Source organism: Loxodonta africana, chromosome 7 (assembly GCF_030014295.1).
Source record: "Loxodonta africana isolate mLoxAfr1 chromosome 7, mLoxAfr1.hap2, whole genome shotgun sequence".
Classification (NCBI taxonomy): Eukaryota; Metazoa; Chordata; class Mammalia; order Proboscidea; family Elephantidae; genus Loxodonta; species Loxodonta africana.
In genome coordinates this window covers 91,127,155-91,143,292 of record NC_087348.1, presented here as the reverse complement: position 1 = coordinate 91,143,292, position 16,138 = coordinate 91,127,155, and the positions used below count along the sequence as shown (strand labels likewise).

Below are 16,138 nucleotides of genomic sequence, written 5' to 3'. Positions count from 1 at the left end.
CCTCGTCCTCATCCGTCGCTCGGCTTTTTACTCTTTATCTCCTGGCCCTTCGCTCCCCGACTCGGCCGCCTCCTTTCGCCGCAGCCCTTCCCTCTCCTCCCGATCTGCCCTCCCCAGTCCTCACCCCGCCCAGCCCCTGCCTCCTGTCTGTCCCTTTCTTCCTCCAGTCTCCGTCGTCTTCTCAACCCCAGCCCCCTTTCTTGAACCGCACCCGTAATTCCATGCTCTTTGCCCAGTTCATTTGCTCTGCAAGGCCTACCCCGAAAAGCCACACTACGGGGAACAGGCCCTTTGCAACCTTGGGCAAGGAGGGTGGGATCTGGGCGTTGTTTTCCCCAGGGGCTTGGCTCTGGGAAGTGCGGATCCTATAGAAGGTGGGAAATGGTGGTCGGAGAAAATTCTTGGATGGTTCTCACTTCCGTGGGGAATTAGTTTGGGTTATGGTAGATATCTGAATTGGAGGCGACTTGAAAATGGGGTGTAGGGTTGAACCGGGTGGCGGCGGTGGTGCGATTTTTGCCCCCCTTGGGTTGATCTGTGGCTTGTCGGAAACCCCCATTTTCTTCTCTGACTTTCATCACTGACAATTCTTTTGGTAGTGTTGATGCTTTTCAGATCTCTGCCAGACGCTATGTCATGATCATTTTACTTGGAATTTTTTACCTCTCACCTCCCCTCTTTCTCGTTTCATCCTAAAGCGGTGACTGATTCTCATGGTGGTGCAGGCAGGAATTACTGGAAAACTATTAATTGTTCATTTCCTTTTCAGTATTTTCCGATTATATATTTAGGATTTCTGAGAGAAGAGGCTTGAGAGTAACGAGCATCTTTGTTTTGTAGGATTTCCTTTGGGGTTAGGGAGGAATGGAGTACGGTAGTAATAGATTCATCATCTAGTTATCGAAAGTAGATTTACATATGTTACATCGTTTTGGCTAAGTGACTCTTATGCTTAACATTTCATACTATCTGATGAGTGAAAATGTAATGTCATTTACCTGGTCAGGTTTCTGTTGTCACTACTGTATTTTGTATTAGATACAAGAACCTAATTTAGTGATGGTTGTCTCTAAAATTTCTTCTTGTAGTAATTCCAGTTTTGTGCTGTATTATGCCGACTTGACACTCGGCAATTAAGAGATTATCACCCTCATTTGTTTTTATCACACGTTTCCTGACCATCTTTAAAAATTCAGACGTTGAGAGATTAGTTTCCCCAAATTATGTGTCATTGGGTACCTATTAGATGTCTTAGGTGAGGTTGTAGAAAACGTTAGTTATTTGTTTTGACTGGAAGGCAGGTACTGATGTAGATTCAGAGCTTTTATTAATACTTTGAACTATCTATACTAAGTTGTATGGCATTAGAGTAGGTTGACACTAGTTGCAAAATTGCCTCCAGTTGGACCTGAGCAATTATTTTTCTCCTTTCACATATAGATGGTCTTTTTCCCCCTTACCAAGGAAAAATATAGCCTCTTTGCTTACGAGTTTTCCTGAAGCAAGTTGAAGCTTGCTTCTCTAGGTGAGTAACTTGATAGAACCTGTGGGGTTGATCCTGGTCTAGCCATTTTATGTCAGTTTCAGGACAGACCATACATAAAAGATAGCCTATAGGTCATTATTGATGAATTGGATCTAAAGTGCTTACTGTGCACTCTGGGGATGTTATTGTCTGCCTTATGTTATGATGCAGAGCTATTTAGTTTGCATGAAAAGCCCATTAATCTCTCATCCTAGGAAGATTTTAGTGTGAATAGAGATCTTACATATCAGCAGGTTTCCGGAGAAATTATGTTCTAATTTATAGTGCAGAGTTTTATGGCTTCTCTTTTCTTTCTTTAAACCTTTAATAACTTTTTCTCCCAAGTAATTCCTAAAGCCATCTTAGATTTTTTTTTTAATAGACTTTTTTAGAACAGTTTTAGATTTACAGAAAAATTGAAAAGATAGTACAGAGCGTTCTTATGTCCTGCACCCAGTTTCCGCTATTGTTAACATCTTACTTTATTATGGTACAGTTGGTAAAATAATGAACCAATATTAACGTTATTAGTAACTAAAATCCATGGTTTATTTAGATTTCCTTAGTTTTTGCCTAATGTCCCTTTCCTGTTCCAGGATTTCATCCAGGATACTACAGAACATTTAGCTGTTCTAGGATTGTGTTTACATGCTTTTTACACTGTGAAATTGTGAAGTTGATTTTCTTTTGAGGCTATTATATAGTTAAGTAATGCCATTCTTCTGTAGCTTTGACAATGAAAGAGTGATCTCTGTTTTCATGGGCAACGTCTGTAGTTTTCTTATGCATTAGCAAAGATATGTAGAATCCGTGCCATTTGATGTCACTCTTCATGAATTATTTATTTTTAGGTCTGTTAGAATTCCACAATTCAGCTTTCAAAAACTATAATCTATGGCAAAGCCTTGTTTGTTTCCCTAATAGCATTTACCACATTTATAATTATTTATTTTCCACCATAGAATGCAAGTCCCACGATGATAAAAAACTGTTACCTTTCTTGTTCTTTGTATCCCACAGTTCCTAGCATAGTGCCAGGCTGACAGTAGATGCTCAGAAATATTTGTTGAATGAATGATGATGAAATTTTGCGGTAATCAAGGCTAATATATTAGTAACCTTTATTACTCTTTGCTGTGGGGAAGACTTTCGCAATTTTTTCCTTACGCAATTATTGGTTTAACATTTTATACTTATGTTGTTTGATCGTGTACAAGGATACTCTAGATGCTGGCGGGTGTTGGAGCGTGTGTTGAGACCTGATCCAATAATTTATAGGCCTAACCACTTGCCTTAAGAAAAAAGAAAAGGGGGGAAAAAAAAGATTGACCTGGGGTTCTTTTTTTTTTAATTTGAGTAAAATTTTGCTTTGTTTAAGCTATTGCTAAAATATTTGCTGTTAACATAGCACATAAAAGTTTGTTAAATGATATTAAAGACATGTTTGTGGAACTGACTTGGAGTTAGACTGTATTTATTTGGCTTATCAAAAATTTAAGGTACTGTGCTCTATAATGAAGATTAATTGAGTTAATGACATACCAGCCTTGATAATCTTCTTGTAGACTCTTATGGTTTCTTTATAAGTGGTTTAATAAAGGAATGTTGAAGTATACAATTTGAATCTGAAATTTACTTGAGGAGCTTCTTTTGTTACTACCTCTGGCTGTTGTCTTGAAATGCAGGGGCACTTTTGGGAATTCCATTCATAGTTTACAGTAGAAAATTTTGCTACACACAAACGTCATGGGTTAGAAATTAGGAAATGTAATAGCAGGAGAAACATAAAATGTCTGGCGTTTTTTCACTTTATATTGCTTTTTTAGTCAATTTTACATCAGTCTTTTTTTAATTGCATTGTGCTAGGTAGGGAAAAGTGTCTTACTATCAGAGACACGGAAGTACTGACTAGTTTGTATTGACTGGGTTAGCCATTCTTAGAGTTTTCCTTCTCAAGACCCCTTTATTCTCTTACAATTATTGAGGACCCTGAAGAGTTCTGTTTATGTGTATCAATATTTACTGTATTAAAAATTAACTGAGAAAATTTAAAAATATTTAATTCATTTAGATATAATAGTAATAAATTCATTACATGTTAACATAATAATTTTATGAAAAAGAACTGTTTTCCAAATAAAAATTTAGTGAGACATTGTTTTCCATATTTGCAAATCTCTTTAATGTTTAACTTAATAAAGACAGCCGGATTCTTGTAGCTACTTCAGCATTCAATCTGTTGTGCTATCTCCACAATACGTTCATGAGAGAATGAGAGTGAAAAAGCCAAATGACATTTTAATATTATAAAAATGATTTTGACTTTGTGTACCGCTGAAGGGTCTTGGGATTCTCCAGGGGTCTGTGGACCACACTTGAAGAATTGCTGGTATCAAGCCACTTGCATCCTCTTTTAGTCTCATGTTGCAAGTTACAACACTCAAGGGAAATGTTTGCCATATCTTGTTTTTGAAGCCTTAAAACTAGAGCTAATGATTAAGAGCGTAAAGTCTAGGTTTCGTATTTTTAGCGCCGACCAGTGATGTTGGGCAAATTACTTAACCTCTCTTTAGTCTTCAGGTTTCCTATCTATAAAATTAAAATAATACTAGTACCTATCATACAGAGTTATTGTGAAGATTAAATTAGTTAATAAATATAAAGTATTTAGAATAGTGTGTAGCATATGGGAAGTGCTCAGTAAATATTTTAACTTAACAAATGTTTATTGAAAACTACTAACACGCCAAGTGGTTTGGTAGAGCCTACTCTGAAGGAACTTACATTTCATCCCAGAAGAAATACATAATACTTAATATAGTAGGATGATGCTGAATATACCATGGACTGCCAGAAGAATGAACAAATCTGCCTTGGAAGAAGTATAGCCAGAATACTCCTTAGAAGCAAGGATGGTGAGATTTTGTCTCATGTACTTTGAACATGTTATCAGGAGGGACTAGCCCCTGGAGAAGGACGTCATGCTTGGTAGAGGGTCAGCAAAAAAGACCCTCAATGAGATGAGTTGACACAGTGGCTGCAACAGTGGACTTAAGCATAACAATGATTGTGAGAATGGTACAGGACCAGGCAGTGCTTTGTTCTGTTGTACATAGGGTTGCTGTGAGTCGGACCCGACTCAACAGCACCTAACAACAACAGTATAGTATGATGAGTGCAGCTGCTTTTAAAAGTGGAGTTAAAAGAGGGGTGACAGACAATGCGTAGTTTCAAGGAAGGCACATAAATGTATCTAGTAGTTCAAGCATCTTTTAGTTGAAATTCTTGAATTAGAGCATTCTAAAGTTGGAGGACACTTTGAGAGATCATCTAATCCAGGTCTCTTAGAACTTTAAACTGGACCGCTCTTAGTTACCATATCCTATTCTTAAGAAAAGCAAATTTTGCAATTTTAATATCAAGCTTCTCTGTTCTGGATTTCTTAAATCTATGCTCATGCTATATAGTTAAGCTTTTCTTCTTAAAAAAAAAAAAAAGGAGGCAATATATTGTGATAAAGACAACTCTAGGGACAGTCAGCCTCTGGTTCTAATCCTGAGCCCAGTATTTACAGTGTGGTCGTGGAAAACTTATTTAACCTGTCTAAGCCTTTTTTTAAGCCTTAGCTCTTTTCATTTCTGACATGGAGATACGGGCAGTGTTGTTTTCCCCATTGTTTGAATATAGGTGTCATACATTTTAGTTAGATCATTATATAATCGTTACACTATTATTACTAGGTGAATGGTATTCACAGCTGTGCTGATTACTTGCACTTTCTTCTACAGTATTTTTATTTTCCTTTGTGTCACGAGTTGACTCGCTTTTTTCCTTTGTTTAATTTATATGAATACTACTGAATTATCTCCAGACTCCCAACAGTGTGAATCACCTTGCAGTATGTAAGAATGCACCAGGTTTTTGTCCAGTTTGACCTCCTTGGGACATCTCTCCTGAAGCCTTTTTTTAATTTAGACTAGTTAGTGCCACTGTCAACCTGGAATCTTCCTTTACCATCATTTTGAAGATTTTCTTTGCTTTTCTCTTTTGTTGGTTGGATCCCCTGTGTCTTAATTACTGTAATGCTGCTGTAACAGACATACCACAAATGAGTGGTTTTAACAAACAAAAATTTAGTTTCTCAGTTTAGGAGGCTAGAAGTCTGAATTCAGCGTGCGGGCTTTAGGGGAAGGCTTTCATTCTGCCACTTCTGGAGGAAGGTCCTTGTCTCTTTTGAGCTTCTGCTCCTGGGCCATCTTCATGTGGCTTGGCATCGCACTTCCCCCGTCTCTGCTTTCTTTAACCTCTTTTATTGATTTATTAAAAATTTTTTTTGTTGTACTTTAAATGAAAGGTTTACAGAGCAAACTAGTTTCTTACTAGACAATTCATACACATATTGTTTTTGTGACATTGATTCCAACCCCATGACATGTCAACACTCTCCCTTTCTCAACCTTGGGTTCCCCATTATTTGCTTCCTGCCCTCTCCTGTCTTCTCACCCTTGCCCCTGGGCTGGTGTGTCTATTTAGTCTTGTTTTGTTTTATGGGCCTGTCTAATCTTTGGCTGACAGGTAAACCTCAGGAGTGGCTTCATTACTGAGCTATAAAAGTATCCAGGACCATATTCTTGGGGTTTCTCAAGTCTCTGTCAGACCAGTGAGTCTGGTGGTTTTTTTTTTTTTTTGTGAGTTAGAATTTTGTTCTATGTTTTTCTCCAGCTCTCTCCAGGACCCTCTATTGTGTTCTTTGTTATAGCAGTCAGTGGCGGTAGCCGGGCACCATCTAGTTGTACCGGACTCTGTCTGGTGGAGGCTCTGGTACTTGTGGTCCATTAGTCCTTTGGACAAATCTTACCCTTGTGTCTTTGGTTTTCTTCATTCTCCCATACTCCAGATGGAATGAGACCAGCGGAGTATCTTAGATGGCTGCTCAGAGCTTTTAAGACCGCTGATGCTCCTCATCAAAGTAGAATGTAGAACATTTTGTTTGTGAGCTAGATGTTCCTCAAGACCATGTTGTTTAATTTATATCTCAAAAGAGATTGGTTCAAGACACACGCTACACTAGTCCTCATTAACCTAACAAGTACAACCCATTCACAAGTGGGATTATAACCACAAAGTAGGCATACCAAAACCTGTTGCCATGAGTGGATCCTGACTCATTGTGACCCTACAGGACAGTGTAGAACTGCTCCGTATGGTTTTTAAGGCACGACTGGTGGATTTGTTCTGTTGACCTTTTAGTTAGCAGCCGAGCTCTTAACCACAGTACCACCCGGTCTCCATAAAGAAGGCATAGAGGTTAGAATTTACAACACATATTTTTATTTTGGGGGGACACAATTCAATCCATAACATTCCAACCTTTGCCCCCCCCAAATTTATGTCCTTACCACATGCAAAACACATTCACCACATCAAATCATCCTGAAAGATTTAAAAATCTCATCTTCTGAAGCATTTAAATCAAATATGGTTAAGACTTTAGGCATATTCCATCCTGGGGTGAAATTCTTCTTCATCTGTGAACTGTGGAATCTAGAATGCAAGTTATCTGTTTCTAAAGTACAGTGGTAGAACAAACACAAGGTAGCCATTTCCATTACAAATGGGATTAATTGGAGAGAAAGGAGGGATAAAGGGTACCAAGCAAGTCCAAAACCCAGCAGAGCAATTTACACTAGTTCTCAAGGCTTGAAAATAATCCTCTGTTCTTTGGAACCATCTGGACAATGACCCTGCCCTCTAGACTCTGGGTATTAGCCAGGCCCTCTGGATTCTGGCTGGAGGTCTTTTGGCCCTGTGCTTCAGCACCATCTTCCAGGCCCACTGGGATGGCAACTTTCCTCCCTCAGCTTTAGATGGCCCCATTTTCTTAGTCCATCTGAGTGGTAACCCTACCCCCATGGCCCTGGCAGGCCCTGTTTTTCTGCCTCTTGGGCATGGCAGCTGTGCCTGCTCAGCTTTGGGTGGCGGCGCCGTACCCCTGACACTTGTGAACAGCAGTCCCACACTCTGGAACTGAGTTGGTGAAGATCTGACTCTTTGAAACCTAGAAGGCTGTGGTCCCTCCCTTTGAGATCCAGGAGTCTGTGACCCTGCCCTTTGAAACTGAGAAAGTGTTTCTTCTCATGCTCCTTTCAACAGTTCTGCTGATCTCTGAGCTGCTCCAGGGATGATCATTTTCTTTTCTTGGAGGACATCAGGTGTAGCTCCTTTGGCCTGATTCCTGCCTGTAGAATTCCAAGAGGCAGGCAGCATTCTTTCCTTTCATTCTTTCTCTGTCTCCTTCAGTGTAAACTGTTGGGTTTTCTGCTCTGGTAGTTGGTTAGGTCCATCAGTCACAGGCTTAATCTTTTAAATAAAAGATTGTGTAGCCAAATCCTTGGTGAACATTCTAGGACACGTGTCCTTATTTTGTACAACAGTATTTTTCCAAATCTTTAAGTTCTTTATTTTTTTCTGCACAGTTCATTTTTAAGTCCATCTCTTTCCTTTCACATCTTATAAGAGGCAGAGAGAAACCACATGGCCCCTTTAAGATGTTTCTTAGAAATCCGCTCAGCCACATATTCAAGTTCATCACTTGTAAGTTCTTTGCCACTGTATGAAAAGCATCGATCGTCCTTCCTCCATTGTCTGATCACATGTTCATCATTCTGTTTTAAAGCCTCACCAGAAGCACCCTTAACGTCCACATTTCCAGCAACATTCTGTTGCAGGTGCCATATGTATTCTCTAAGACAGTAGAGACTTTCTCTATAGCTTTCTTCATTTCCTTCAGAGCCCTCACCAGAATTGCCTTTGACGTTCATAATTCCACCAAGAGTCTCTTCAAGGCAATCTGGGCTTTTACTATTAAAAAAAAATTAGGCACCTTAAAACTCTTCCAACCTCCACCTGTGTTACCCAATTCCAAAACCACTTCCACATTTTAGATATGTGTTAGAGCAGCACCCCCACTTCTTGGTACCAAATTCTGTCTTAGTTATCTAGTGCAGCTGTAACAGAGATACCACAAATGGGTGGCTGTAACAAACAAATTTATTTTCTCACAGTTGAGGCTAGAAGTCCAAATTTAGGGTGCCGGCTCTAGGGGAAGGCTCTCTGTCTCTGTCGGCTCTGGAGGAGGGCCCTTGTCTGTTTTGAGCTTCTGCTCCTGGGGGACCTTCATGTGGCTTGGCATCTCTCTTCCCCCATCTCTGCTTCTTTTCGTTGCTTGTTGAATCTCTTTTATATCTCAGAAGAGATAGGTGTAGGACACATTGTATACTAATCATGTCTCATTAAGGTAACAAAGACACCCATTCCAAAATGGAATTATACCACAGGCATAGGGGCTAGGACTTACAACATGTATTTTGGGGGGGGGGGGACACAGTTCGATCCATAACACCCTGTTCCCTAGGTTCCATTTTTTTCTTATTTCTTGATTTACTCCTTATGTTCTCCAGTAGATAGCTTCCTGATAAAGGGGCCATGAGGGCAAATTTTTTTGAGACCATGTGTGTATGAAATTTCATAAATCCTTTACACTGAATTCTAGGTTGGACATATTCTTCCTTCAGAAGTTTGAAGGCATTACTTTATTGTCTTGTAGATTCCAGTGTTGCCATTCTGACTCCTGGTCTTTTAAGCTACATAGCGATGTCTATTTTCGTTTTATGTGTTAGGTACTAGGTGTAAGTCCTTTCAAACTGGAAACTCATGTTCTTTAGTTTCAGGAAGTTTTATTGAATTAGTACTGTGATAGCTCTCTGCTAGTTCTCTTTTTCTGAAATTTTTATGAGACTTCCTGAATTGATCCTTTAATTTTCTTCTCTCTTTTCTATTTATGTTTCCGTTTTAATTCTCACAAGATTTTCTGAACTTTCGTCCAGTCCTTTTATTAAGTTTTATTTCTGCTATCATATTTTAATTTCAAAGAGTTTTTTGTTTTCTGAATGTTCTTATTTTATAGCATCCTTTAGGTTCTAGTATCTTTTCTTGTCATTTTGAGGATATTAATGAGATACAGTGCTTTCTTCTTCTTGCATGGTCTGATTTTGTAAACTTTTCACTCCCTGTTTGTTTTAGTTTCTCTATGTCCTGTTTGAAGTGGTCCTTTCAAAAAACTAGTTATTCTTTGCTCTTTGCTTCTGTTCAATTGTTGAGCACTAAAATTTTGCTTTTAAGATCGTGTTTGAATTTATAGGGCTTTACTGTAGGGTCATCTAACTGAGTTCTTTTTTGAAAAGTCCCTGGTATTAGATCTTTAAGTCTTTTTTGCTGATCAGATTTCCTAAAAAAGAGTTATCCAGCCTCTTGCTGGAGAGGATAAACCTGAGTGCTAGCATTGTTGGATCTGAGTGGAGAGAGGCTTGAAGTTATAACATACAGTAAGTAGATTTAATCTCCTTGTTTTTAATACTGTGTATGCTCTCTAACCCTCATTCGTACCTTGTATCCTTCAGTGTAGAAACCCTCTGTTTTTCTTCTGGACAGCATAATCCTCTGTGATCTTCTGATGGAGTTAGGTAAGGATTTGGCTGTATGGAATATAGGTGAGCATGTGGTCAGGCTACCTTTTAAACACGCTAGCTTGTATTCCTGCTGTTTATTATTTCTACATGTGCTCTGTGGCACAAATCAGGTTGTTTCTTTGCTTTCCCTGTTAGTGTAAAATTTATCTTTTGGCAGTCTATTAAGTCAATTACAATTTTTCATTTGCTTTTTAGCTTACAAACTTGGATGATTTGGATTTTCTGATAACCAATACATATATTTAGGCATTTAAAATTGCTCAGGTTTTTCAGACTTTCTACTCCCCCAACCATTCTTTAAAAAAAATACATTTTATGAAATTGAAACTAAGTCATAGAAAAGTTGGATAATAAAGGGATGTGTAAAGGGCTGGAAAAAGAATCACCTGTAATCTCACCAAGAACCCATTATAAACATACAGCCATTATTAGCATTTTGGTGAATATCATGTCAGTGTATTTTTGTGTGTATATTTCTTAAAACATTTGTGTTATAAAACATACAGAAAATGCATAAAATGGACATACATGTTTTAACAAATCATTGAAAAATGAATACCCGTACAGTCACTTCCCAGGAAAAGAAATAGAACATTATTGGTACTCCAAAAGTCCTGTGCGTTATCTTTTAGCAGTTAGACTCCCTCGTATCCCAGAGGTAAGCAGCAGCCTGGTTTTTAAGATAATTTTTTACTAATCTTTTTAGTTTTACCATCTGTGTGTGCTTTCCTAAATAAGTTTTACCTGTTTTTGAGTCAGTGTCTTATGAGTTGTGTGTGATTCTTTGTGATTTTGATTTTTTTCCTTAACATTGTTTCTAAGATTCATCTGTGTTTTGTAAAAAATCTGTGTTTGTTAATAAGCATTACTGTATAGCAATCAGCAATATGAATGAATACACAGGGTATATTTATCCATTTTACTGTTGATGGTCTTAGAGGTTGTTTTCAGTTTTTGTCAGTTAAGAACAATGCTGCTGTGAACGTGTTTATGTATCCTGATACACATAAGCATGTATATTTCTTGGGTCTATACCTAGGAATGTTATTGAGTACCATTGAGTCAATTCCAACTCATAGTGACCCTATATGACAGAGTAGAACTGCTTCATAGGGTTTTGCTACACTGTAATTTTTACAGGAGCAGATTGCCAGGTCTTTTCTTCTGCGGAGCTCTGGTGGATTTGAACCACTGACCTTCTGGTTAACAGCAAAGTGCTTGACCATTACGCCACCAGGGCTCCTTATACCTAGGAATACTAACCAGAAAACCAAACCCATTGCCGTTGAGTTGATTCCAACTCATAGTGACCCTAAAAGACAGAGTAGAACTGCCCCATAGGGTTTTCAAGGAGCTCCTGGTAGATTTGAACTTAGCAGCCGTTGCTCTTAACCCTTAAGCGACCAGGGTTTTCCGTATCTAGGAATACACCAAGTGATTTAGTGAGTCACAGAATATGGATATATTCAACTTTATTAGATAATGTCATACTGTTTTCTATCTTTGTTCTTTTTTTTTTACATACAGTATGGATCCATTTATACAAAATTCCAAAAGAGCCAAAATTAAACTATTATTTAGAGATGGATACTTAAGTGGTAAAGCTCTAAGTAAAGCAAGACAAGAAAGTGAATACCAAAAAAAAAAAAATAGGATAATAGTAATCTCTAGTGCAGAGAACCCCCACAAACTCATTGTCTTCCGGTTGATTCTGACTCACAGAGACCTTATAGGACAGAGTAGAACTGCCCCATAGAGTTTCTAAGGCTGTAATCTTTATGGAAGCTGACTGCCACATCTTTCTCCTACAGAGTCAGGTGGGTTCAAACTGCCTAACTTTTGATTAGCAGCCGAGTGCTTAACTATTGTGCCACCAGGGCTCTGCCTTTTATATAGTCGACTATAAAATACTGAATCTGTTCAGTCATAGAAAGCTGGAAAATAGGTCTGTGTTTCTTTTTTAAGAAGAGACAAGTGTTATCGTATTGACGTTAAGTAAATAGGAAAAGACTGGTTGATACTGAAGTAATGACAGGATGTTATTACTTATTTTGTGAACCTTTAAAGCTCTATTTATCAAGTTGTTTAATTTGAAACATTTTTTTCATTTTGCCTACAAAATAATTATAGTTATTGTGGTATGGGGGGTAGGCGTAGGAGAAAACTAAACTCTGATCTTGGTTCTGCCAATTTATACTTTTAAAAAGATCACTTTAACTTTTTGCCTCAGTTTCATCATATGTAAAATGAGAAGAATCTTTTGTTTCCCGTATAGGTGGTCCCTTTGTAGGCTCCACCCAAGGACTTTTAGTCAGCACTTTCTCATGTATTCTTACCTGCTTAATGTTCACAAAGCTTCCAGAAATTGAAAGCAGTTCCTCTTCAGAAAAAGACTGGCTATGCCTAATCTTAAGTATATCATTCCTTTTATAGTTCACAGTTCTTCAGCTGAACTTAATTTCCTCTCCAAAATGTTGTGCATGTGTTTTCAAAATCTCTGCTATTGCAATATTTATAGTATTTGATATATTATTATTTGTTGTCAAGTGAATTCCAACTCATGGTAACCTCATGTGTGCAAAGTAGAAGCGTTCAAGGGCTTTCAAGGCTGTGGCCTTGCAGAAGCAGATCATCAGGCTTGCCTTCCAAGGAATGGGCTCAAACTGCCAACCTTTCCGCTAGTAATCGAGTGCTTAACTCTTTGCACCAGGGCTTCAAACCGGTTCTTCCCAGTTCAGTCATGGCCAATGAAGTGTAACCAGAATGGCCCCGAATTTATAAAATGTGGGTGTACTGGGGCGATAACCAGAAGGGGAAGAATTATGGGTCGATGCCCTGTTAGAAACTTAATCTCCCTCTTAGAAAACAAGGGCATCGTGCACGTTGCATGGCAGCCAGATCTCTTGACCAGCAGAGGTGGAAACAGTGGTGCTCTGTCTGCTCAAAGATGGCAGCCAACCTCTCTGCTTTGAATGTGTGCTAGTCTCTTTAGTCCTGGCAGTGATCCAGTCTTCTGTATCAGTCTCCTGAAGGGGCTCACTATGCCTCTTCCGAGTTTCCCATTCGAGGGCTTTGACCCATAGTTTTTCCCGTTCCATTTAACCGTTTTATTTCACCCAAATTTGAAATTTGTTCTGATTTGATTTCGTTGGCCATGACTGAACTGGTTTGGACCAGTTCAAGCCCTGAATTGCACTCCCCAGTCTAAATAGCCATTTCATCCTCAATCTGATTGATAGTATTCTGAATACTGTGACCATTTATTTTTGTTTTTAAGGATTTCTACATTTGTACTTAACCCTTTCCAATGAAATAGAAAACTCCATATAGCACCTCCTGACAATAGTAGTGGGTAATACTTAAGTATAATTTCTGCCAAACTACTAATTTTTTAAAAATAGTTAGACTACCTTAGTTTTGTGAATAAATCCACAGTTTTGTGGCTGTTTCCTTATATTAGTATATTCGTTAGCATATGTTATCTTAATATCAACTAAAGTGATTACTTACTGTATATCAGGCCCTGTTGGTAAGTGCTTTATGCTTCTAACTCATTTAACCCTTAAAACCAACCCTGTGAGCTCCTTGGAGAAGTGGTTTATTTCAGGGGTGGGGCAGGGAATGTAAAAGATGAGCCTGGAGCATCTTGTGGTGCCAGAAGGTAAGGAAGTACTTAAAAAAGAACGGAAGCACTGGAGCCAACTGGAAAGAGCTCCCAGCAGGGAAAGCTGGAACAATTTGAGCAACAAATAAATAACGATGGTATTGGATTGGAAACCCTGGTGGCAGAGTGGTTAAGTGCTACGGCTGCTAACCAAAGGGTTGGCAGTTCAAATCCACCAGGCACTCCTTGGAAACTCTATGGGGGTGGTTCTACTCTGTCCTACAGGGTTGCTATGAGTCGGAATTGACTCGACAGTATTGGGTTTGGTTTCGTATTGGATTATAACCCATAGGATAAAAATACCCACTAATTTATAAATAAGGGAGAAGGGATACCTTCTCTTTATATAAGAATTCTAGTTAATATATGTGGAAGGAATAAGGAAAGTAGAAAATCATCATTAGAATACCACAGTAATGATTGCTGCAGGCAGATCCATTTGATGAATGCTAAAATTAGTGGGTAAATGTTTGAGAACACACAGGATATTTGCATAGTCTCCAAGTATCTCCCCCAAGATATTTATTATGTACATGGTAAAAATAGCAGCTCTGTGGTAGATATACATCACCTTAACCAAGTGATAAAGAACATCACCTGGAATAAGATATAATGACATCGTGTACCCCTCATGTGATGCATTGACAAGGGCACATCAGCTCTGTGGTATTCTCACCAAAAATGCGTGCCCTCAATCTAATCATAAAAAAGCATCAGGCAAGTCTAAATTGAGGGACATTATACAAAATAATTGACCAGTACTCTTCAAAGGTGTTAAGATTGTGAAAACGAGGAAAGACAGGGAATGTCAGAGGTCCGAGGAGACTAAGGAGACATGCTAACTAAATGCAATGTGGGATTCTGGATTGAATCTTGGAACAGAAAAAGAGCATTGTTAGGAAAACTGGTGAAATCTGAATAAATCCTATAGTTTACTTAATTACATTGTATCCCTGTTAACTTCTTAGTTTTGGTACTTGTACTCTGGTTATGTAAGATGTTAACATTAGGGGAAGCTGTTTGAAAAGTATGCTGAAATTACCTGTCCTATTTTGCAACTTTTCTGTAAGCCTAAAATTATTTCCAAATAAAATATCCATGTAAAATAGGTACTATTATTTCTGTTTTACAGTGAAGAAACTGAAGCATAGAGAGGGTAAGTAACTAGTCCATGGTTGCATGGTTAGCAAGTGGCCAAGTTGATCCAATCCCAACTTAGCAGTCAGGTTCTAGAATTAAAGTTCTTAAACACTAAACTATTATTAACTTTCCTTAACGAAAATTGCATATGTTGTTGTGTGCTGTTGAGCCGGTTCTGACTCGTATGCAGAAAATATCTACAGGGTACTTCACCCAACGTGTTCCGTGGAACATAGAGTGAAAAAACTAAACCATCCCTGGCAAATCTAGCTATATGAACAAAATTTGTTAAATAAGGTTGTTTCTTAGATATTTTGAGTTACTGGACTTTTGTCATTTACATGACAAAATTCTTAATTTCATGTAACTTCTAGTTAAGAGGAGCCCTGGTAGAGCAGTGGTTAAGAGCTCACCTGCTAACCAGTAGGTTGGCAGTTCAAATGCACCAGCTGCTATTTGGAAAGGGTAGTTCTACTGTGTCCTGTAGGGGTCACTGTGAGTCTAAATTGACTTGACGGCAATGGTGTAGTTAAGGGAAAGCTCAATGGCTTTGATAAAATTTGCTATGTTAATGATCATTTTAGTGATAACTGAATTATCAGAAATATTTCAAAATACTATCTGTACACTGTACAGACAGGGATTGGCCTGGACTATAAGACAGACAGTGATGCTGGTGAGGCGTGAACTTTGTGACTCAAGTAGACACCTGAAACTATGCGGGCAACTCCTGTCTGGTGGTGAGATGAGAAGGAAGAGGGGGCAGTAGCTGGTTGAATGGACACAGGAAATACAGGGTGGAGAGGAGGAATGTGCTGTCTCATTAAGGGGAGTGCAGCTGGGAGTGCACAGTGGGGTGGGTATGGCTTTTTGTATGAGAGACTGACTTGATTTGTAAACTTTCACCTAAAGGACAGTAAATAAATTTTTTAAAAAATCACAAAAAAAGGTATCTATACATTAGGAAAGTCATAGGTTTATTTAGTCATAGAATTAAAATGTGATGCTGAAATGAAAAAATACGTATTAAAGTACTACATAAATGTGTTCAGTCTCAAAGAGAAGGCAAAAGTACAATTGAAAAAAGTTTTGGATTTGTAATGATGCAGGGAATAGCTAGTTACTTTGCAATTCTTAACAAGAAGAGAAAGACTTAAGCTGAGTTTAAGTCAGATGCAGAAGAATTTCCTGACTAAAAGGGTTGTAGAAACATTAGGTTATGAAATCATCTAGAGTATATTTTGTTTTTTAAAATACAGAAATAATATCTTGGAAGAGCTA

The 16,138-nt window shown here is 38.3% G+C and overlaps 1 protein-coding gene across 2 annotated transcripts in view; it reads left to right on the top strand.

Moving 5' to 3' along the window:
- RAB6A (RAB6A, member RAS oncogene family) overlaps window positions 1-16,138 on the top strand; it is a 68,976-nt gene that overhangs the window by 675 nt on the left and 52,163 nt on the right. The gene's annotated exons all lie outside the window — the stretch shown is intronic.